Here is an 8,192-nt window from a genome sequence, read left to right on the forward strand (position 1 = left end):
ATCAGATACACCTGAGGAGAATCCTGTCACTTCCACATGCTCTTCACACAACCTCTTCCGGCACCTAACATAAGGATGCTGGGACCTACGTCTACGGGCAGTCAGAATGCGGGAGGGTCCTGCCCTGAACTCAGCTCGCACAAGGAAGCACGCCTACAAGCCAGCTTTCAACTAGCTGCGTTCCTCGGGCACTGAGAACGTAACAGTGTTCTAAGCCAGGAGGTACCCAGAATACCACTCCACTGCAGCTGGAGACACCCTCCAGGTCTGCTTATTCCACTTGCGTCTCACAAGCCTCTGACAAACGGCTGTGGTGCAGATGTTGGAAACTCTTTCTGCAGGCAGTGTGCAACTGTGAGGGACTGAGGGTGAGCTCAACTCTCCGAAGTAAGTTGCTTTCGGACAAGGCGTTCAGCTAGCTTCTCTCGTATGGCACTTAGGATGTCGCACCTGGCTCACACAGGAAATACTAGGAAATCGCTGGGTTGAGCTTGGATGCACTAGTCTTGTGGGCCGGGACTTTCCACTTACCTCTCACAACACTTCAGGCACGCATCGGGGCTAGGCCTGTTAGGAGCGCGGTGTACGTGCAGGCAGGATGTGGGAGGGACAGTCCATAAGCCCAACTCTCGGAAGTGTGTATGCTTTGCAGGCAGATGTCTGCTAGACACTTTGATGGGAGCTAGGACCGAGCTACACTCTCATTGAACAAGGACGTTTGCAATGTCTGCATTGAGATCAGATACACCTGAGGAGAATCCTGTCACTTCCACATGCTCTTCACACAACCTCTTCCGGCACCTAACATAAGGATGCTGGGACCTACGTCTACGGGCAGTCAGAATGCGGGAGGGTCCTGCCCTGAACTCAGCTCGCACAAGGAAGCACGCCTACAAGCCAGCTTTCAACTAGCTGCGTTCCTCGGGCACTGAGAACGTAACAGTGTTCTAAGCCAGGAGGTACCCAGAATACCACTCCACTGCAGCTGGAGACACCCTCCAGGTCTGCTTATTCCACTTGCGTCTCACAAGCCTCTGACAAACGGCTGTGGTGCAGATGTTGGAAACTCTTTCTGCAGGCAGTGTGCAACTGTGAGGGACTGAGGGTGAGCTCAACTCTCCGAAGTAAGTTGCTTTCGGACAAGGCGTTCAGCTAGCTTCTCTCGTATGGCACTTAGGATGTCGCACCTGGCTCACACAGGAAATACTAGGAAATCGCTGGGTTGAGCTTGGATGCACTAGTCTTGTGGGCCGGGACTTTCCACTTACCTCTCACAACACTTCAGGCACGCATCGGGGCTAGGCCTGTTAGGAGCGCGGTGTACGTGCAGGCAGGATGTGGGAGGGACAGTCCATAAGCCCAACTCTCGGAAGTGTGTATGCTTTGCAGGCAGATGTCTGCTAGACACTTTGATGGGAGCTAGGACCGAGCTACACTCTCATTGAACAAGGACGTTTGCAATGTCTGCATTGAGATCAGATACACCTGAGGAGAATCCTGTCACTTCCACATGCTCTTCACACAACCTCTTCCGGCACCTAACATAAGGATGCTGGGACCTACGTCTACGGGCAGTCAGAATGCGGGAGGGTCCTGCCCTGAACTCAGCTCGCACAAGGAAGCACGCCTACAAGCCAGCTTTCAACTAGCTGCGTTCCTCGGGCACTGAGAACGTAACAGTGTTCTAAGCCAGGAGGTACCCAGAATACCACTCCACTGCAGCTGGAGACACCCTCCAGGTCTGCTTATTCCACTTGCGTCTCACAAGCCTCTGACAAACGGCTGTGGTGCAGATGTTGGAAACTCTTTCTGCAGGCAGTGTGCAACTGTGAGGGACTGAGGGTGAGCTCAACTCTCCGAAGTAAGTTGCTTTCGGACAAGGCGTTCAGCTAGCTTCTCTCGTATGGCACTTAGGATGTCGCACCTGGCTCACACAGGAAATACTAGGAAATCGCTGGGTTGAGCTTGGATGCACTAGTCTTGTGGGCCGGGACTTTCCACTTACCTCTCACAACACTTCAGGCACGCATCGGGGCTAGGCCTGTTAGGAGCGCGGTGTACGTGCAGGCAGGATGTGGGAGGGACAGTCCATAAGCCCAACTCTCGGAAGTGTGTATGCTTTGCAGGCAGATGTCTGCTAGACACTTTGATGGGAGCTAGGACCGAGCTACACTCTCATTGAACAAGGACGTTTGCAATGTCTGCATTGAGATCAGATACACCTGAGGAGAATCCTGTCACTTCCACATGCTCTTCACACAACCTCTTCCGGCACCTAACATAAGGATGCTGGGACCTACGTCTACGGGCAGTCAGAATGCGGGAGGGTCCTGCCCTGAACTCAGCTCGCACAAGGAAGCACGCCTACAAGCCAGCTTTCAACTAGCTGCGTTCCTCGGGCACTGAGAACGTAACAGTGTTCTAAGCCAGGAGGTACCCAGAATACCACTCCACTGCAGCTGGAGACACCCTCCAGGTCTGCTTATTCCACTTGCGTCTCACAAGCCTCTGACAAACGGCTGTGGTGCAGATGTTGGAAACTCTTTCTGCAGGCAGTGTGCAACTGTGAGGGACTGAGGGTGAGCTCAACTCTCCGAAGTAAGTTGCTTTCGGACAAGGCGTTCAGCTAGCTTCTCTCGTATGGCACTTAGGATGTCGCACCTGGCTCACACAGGAAATACTAGGAAATCGCTGGGTTGAGCTTGGATGCACTAGTCTTGTGGGCCGGGACTTTCCACTTACCTCTCACAACACTTCAGGCACGCATCGGGGCTAGGCCTGTTAGGAGCGCGGTGTACGTGCAGGCAGGATGTGGGAGGGACAGTCCATAAGCCCAACTCTCGGAAGTGTGTATGCTTTGCAGGCAGATGTCTGCTAGACACTTTGATGGGAGCTAGGACCGAGCTACACTCTCATTGAACAAGGACGTTTGCAATGTCTGCATTGAGATCAGATACACCTGAGGAGAATCCTGTCACTTCCACATGCTCTTCACACAACCTCTTCCGGCACCTAACATAAGGATGCTGGGACCTACGTCTACGGGCAGTCAGAATGCGGGAGGGTCCTGCCCTGAACTCAGCTCGCACAAGGAAGCACGCCTACAAGCCAGCTTTCAACTAGCTGCGTTCCTCGGGCACTGAGAACGTAACAGTGTTCTAAGCCAGGAGGTACCCAGAATACCACTCCACTGCAGCTGGAGACACCCTCCAGGTCTGCTTATTCCACTTGCGTCTCACAAGCCTCTGACAAACGGCTGTGGTGCAGATGTTGGAAACTCTTTCTGCAGGCAGTGTGCAACTGTGAGGGACTGAGGGTGAGCTCAACTCTCCGAAGTAAGTTGCTTTCGGACAAGGCGTTCAGCTAGCTTCTCTCGTATGGCACTTAGGATGTCGCACCTGGCTCACACAGGAAATACTAGGAAATCGCTGGGTTGAGCTTGGATGCACTAGTCTTGTGGGCCGGGACTTTCCACTTACCTCTCACAACACTTCAGGCACGCATCGGGGCTAGGCCTGTTAGGAGCGCGGTGTACGTGCAGGCAGGATGTGGGAGGGACAGTCCATAAGCCCAACTCTCGGAAGTGTGTATGCTTTGCAGGCAGATGTCTGCTAGACACTTTGATGGGAGCTAGGACCGAGCTACACTCTCATTGAACAAGGACGTTTGCAATGTCTGCATTGAGATCAGATACACCTGAGGAGAATCCTGTCACTTCCACATGCTCTTCACACAACCTCTTCCGGCACCTAACATAAGGATGCTGGGACCTACGTCTACGGGCAGTCAGAATGCGGGAGGGTCCTGCCCTGAACTCAGCTCGCACAAGGAAGCACGCCTACAAGCCAGCTTTCAACTAGCTGCGTTCCTCGGGCACTGAGAACGTAACAGTGTTCTAAGCCAGGAGGTACCCAGAATACCACTCCACTGCAGCTGGAGACACCCTCCAGGTCTGCTTATTCCACTTGCGTCTCACAAGCCTCTGACAAACGGCTGTGGTGCAGATGTTGGAAACTCTTTCTGCAGGCAGTGTGCAACTGTGAGGGACTGAGGGTGAGCTCAACTCTCCGAAGTAAGTTGCTTTCGGACAAGGCGTTCAGCTAGCTTCTCTCGTATGGCACTTAGGATGTCGCACCTGGCTCACACAGGAAATACTAGGAAATCGCTGGGTTGAGCTTGGATGCACTAGTCTTGTGGGCCGGGACTTTCCACTTACCTCTCACAACACTTCAGGCACGCATCGGGGCTAGGCCTGTTAGGAGCGCGGTGTACGTGCAGGCAGGATGTGGGAGGGACAGTCCATAAGCCCAACTCTCGGAAGTGTGTATGCTTTGCAGGCAGATGTCTGCTAGACACTTTGATGGGAGCTAGGACCGAGCTACACTCTCATTGAACAAGGACGTTTGCAATGTCTGCATTGAGATCAGATACACCTGAGGAGAATCCTGTCACTTCCACATGCTCTTCACACAACCTCTTCCGGCACCTAACATAAGGATGCTGGGACCTACGTCTACGGGCAGTCAGAATGCGGGAGGGTCCTGCCCTGAACTCAGCTCGCACAAGGAAGCACGCCTACAAGCCAGCTTTCAACTAGCTGCGTTCCTCGGGCACTGAGAACGTAACAGTGTTCTAAGCCAGGAGGTACCCAGAATACCACTCCACTGCAGCTGGAGACACCCTCCAGGTCTGCTTATTCCACTTGCGTCTCACAAGCCTCTGACAAACGGCTGTGGTGCAGATGTTGGAAACTCTTTCTGCAGGCAGTGTGCAACTGTGAGGGACTGAGGGTGAGCTCAACTCTCCGAAGTAAGTTGCTTTCGGACAAGGCGTTCAGCTAGCTTCTCTCGTATGGCACTTAGGATGTCGCACCTGGCTCACACAGGAAATACTAGGAAATCGCTGGGTTGAGCTTGGATGCACTAGTCTTGTGGGCCGGGACTTTCCACTTACCTCTCACAACACTTCAGGCACGCATCGGGGCTAGGCCTGTTAGGAGCGCGGTGTACGTGCAGGCAGGATGTGGGAGGGACAGTCCATAAGCCCAACTCTCGGAAGTGTGTATGCTTTGCAGGCAGATGTCTGCTAGACACTTTGATGGGAGCTAGGACCGAGCTACACTCTCATTGAACAAGGACGTTTGCAATGTCTGCATTGAGATCAGATACACCTGAGGAGAATCCTGTCACTTCCACATGCTCTTCACACAACCTCTTCCGGCACCTAACATAAGGATGCTGGGACCTACGTCTACGGGCAGTCAGAATGCGGGAGGGTCCTGCCCTGAACTCAGCTCGCACAAGGAAGCACGCCTACAAGCCAGCTTTCAACTAGCTGCGTTCCTCGGGCACTGAGAACGTAACAGTGTTCTAAGCCAGGAGGTACCCAGAATACCACTCCACTGCAGCTGGAGACACCCTCCAGGTCTGCTTATTCCACTTGCGTCTCACAAGCCTCTGACAAACGGCTGTGGTGCAGATGTTGGAAACTCTTTCTGCAGGCAGTGTGCAACTGTGAGGGACTGAGGGTGAGCTCAACTCTCCGAAGTAAGTTGCTTTCGGACAAGGCGTTCAGCTAGCTTCTCTCGTATGGCACTTAGGATGTCGCACCTGGCTCACACAGGAAATACTAGGAAATCGCTGGGTTGAGCTTGGATGCACTAGTCTTGTGGGCCGGGACTTTCCACTTACCTCTCACAACACTTCAGGCACGCATCGGGGCTAGGCCTGTTAGGAGCGCGGTGTACGTGCAGGCAGGATGTGGGAGGGACAGTCCATAAGCCCAACTCTCGGAAGTGTGTATGCTTTGCAGGCAGATGTCTGCTAGACACTTTGATGGGAGCTAGGACCGAGCTACACTCTCATTGAACAAGGACGTTTGCAATGTCTGCATTGAGATCAGATACACCTGAGGAGAATCCTGTCACTTCCACATGCTCTTCACACAACCTCTTCCGGCACCTAACATAAGGATGCTGGGACCTACGTCTACGGGCAGTCAGAATGCGGGAGGGTCCTGCCCTGAACTCAGCTCGCACAAGGAAGCACGCCTACAAGCCAGCTTTCAACTAGCTGCGTTCCTCGGGCACTGAGAACGTAACAGTGTTCTAAGCCAGGAGGTACCCAGAATACCACTCCACTGCAGCTGGAGACACCCTCCAGGTCTGCTTATTCCACTTGCGTCTCACAAGCCTCTGACAAACGGCTGTGGTGCAGATGTTGGAAACTCTTTCTGCAGGCAGTGTGCAACTGTGAGGGACTGAGGGTGAGCTCAACTCTCCGAAGTAAGTTGCTTTCGGACAAGGCGTTCAGCTAGCTTCTCTCGTATGGCACTTAGGATGTCGCACCTGGCGCACACAGGAAATACTAGGAAATCGCTGGGTTGAGCTTGGATGCACTAGTCTTGTGGGCCGGGACTTTCCACTTACCTCTCACAACACTTCAGGCACGCATCGGGGCTAGGCCTGTTAGGAGCGCGGTGTACGTGCAGGCAGGATGTGGGAGGGACAGTCCATAAGCCCAACTCTCGGAAGTGTGTATGCTTTGCAGGCAGATGTCTGCTAGACACTTTGATGGGAGCTAGGACCGAGCTACACTCTCATTGAACAAGGACGTTTGCAATGTCTGCATTGAGATCAGATACACCTGAGGAGAATCCTGTCACTTCCACATGCTCTTCACACAACCTCTTCCGGCACCTAACATAAGGATGCTGGGACCTACGTCTACGGGCAGTCAGAATGCGGGAGGGTCCTGCCCTGAACTCAGCTCGCACAAGGAAGCACGCCTACAAGCCAGCTTTCAACTAGCTGCGTTCCTCGGGCACTGAGAACGTAACAGTGTTCTAAGCCAGGAGGTACCCAGAATACCACTCCACTGCAGCTGGAGACACCCTCCAGGTCTGCTTATTCCACTTGCGTCTCACAAGCCTCTGACAAACGGCTGTGGTGCAGATGTTGGAAACTCTTTCTGCAGGCAGTGTGCAACTGTGAGGGACTGAGGGTGAGCTCAACTCTCCGAAGTAAGTTGCTTTCGGACAAGGCGTTCAGCTAGCTTCTCTCGTATGGCACTTAGGATGTCGCACCTGGCTCACACAGGAAATACTAGGAAATCGCTGGGTTGAGCTTGGATGCACTAGTCTTGTGGGCCGGGACTTTCCACTTACCTCTCACAACACTTCAGGCACGCATCGGGGCTAGGCCTGTTAGGAGCGCGGTGTACGTGCAGGCAGGATGTGGGAGGGACAGTCCATAAGCCCAACTCTCGGAAGTGTGTATGCTTTGCAGGCAGATGTCTGCTAGACACTTTGATGGGAGCTAGGACCGAGCTACACTCTCATTGAACAAGGACGTTTGCAATGTCTGCATTGAGATCAGATACACCTGAGGAGAATCCTGTCACTTCCACATGCTCTTCACACAACCTCTTCCGGCACCTAACATAAGGATGCTGGGACCTACGTCTACGGGCAGTCAGAATGCGGGAGGGTCCTGCCCTGAACTCAGCTCGCACAAGGAAGCACGCCTACAAGCCAGCTTTCAACTAGCTGCGTTCCTCGGGCACTGAGAACGTAACAGTGTTCTAAGCCAGGAGGTACCCAGAATACCACTCCACTGCAGCTGGAGACACCCTCCAGGTCTGCTTATTCCACTTGCGTCTCACAAGCCTCTGACAAACGGCTGTGGTGCAGATGTTGGAAACTCTTTCTGCAGGCAGTGTGCAACTGTGAGGGACTGAGGGTGAGCTCAACTCTCCGAAGTAAGTTGCTTTCGGACAAGGCGTTCAGCTAGCTTCTCTCGTATGGCACTTAGGATGTCGCACCTGGCTCACACAGGAAATACTAGGAAATCGCTGGGTTGAGCTTGGATGCACTAGTCTTGTGGGCCGGGACTTTCCACTTACCTCTCACAACACTTCAGGCACGCATCGGGGCTAGGCCTGTTAGGAGCGCGGTGTACGTGCAGGCAGGATGTGGGAGGGACAGTCCATAAGCCCAACTCTCGGAAGTGTGTATGCTTTGCAGGCAGATGTCTGCTAGACACTTTGATGGGAGCTAGGACCGAGCTACACTCTCATTGAACAAGGACGTTTGCAATGTCTGCATTGAGATCAGATACACCTGAGGAGAATCCTGTCACTTCCACATGCTCTTCACACAACCTCTTCCGGCACCTAACATAAGGATGCTGGGAC

Source organism: Vulpes lagopus, chromosome 6 (assembly GCF_018345385.1).
Source record: "Vulpes lagopus strain Blue_001 chromosome 6, ASM1834538v1, whole genome shotgun sequence".
Classification (NCBI taxonomy): Eukaryota; Metazoa; Chordata; class Mammalia; order Carnivora; family Canidae; genus Vulpes; species Vulpes lagopus.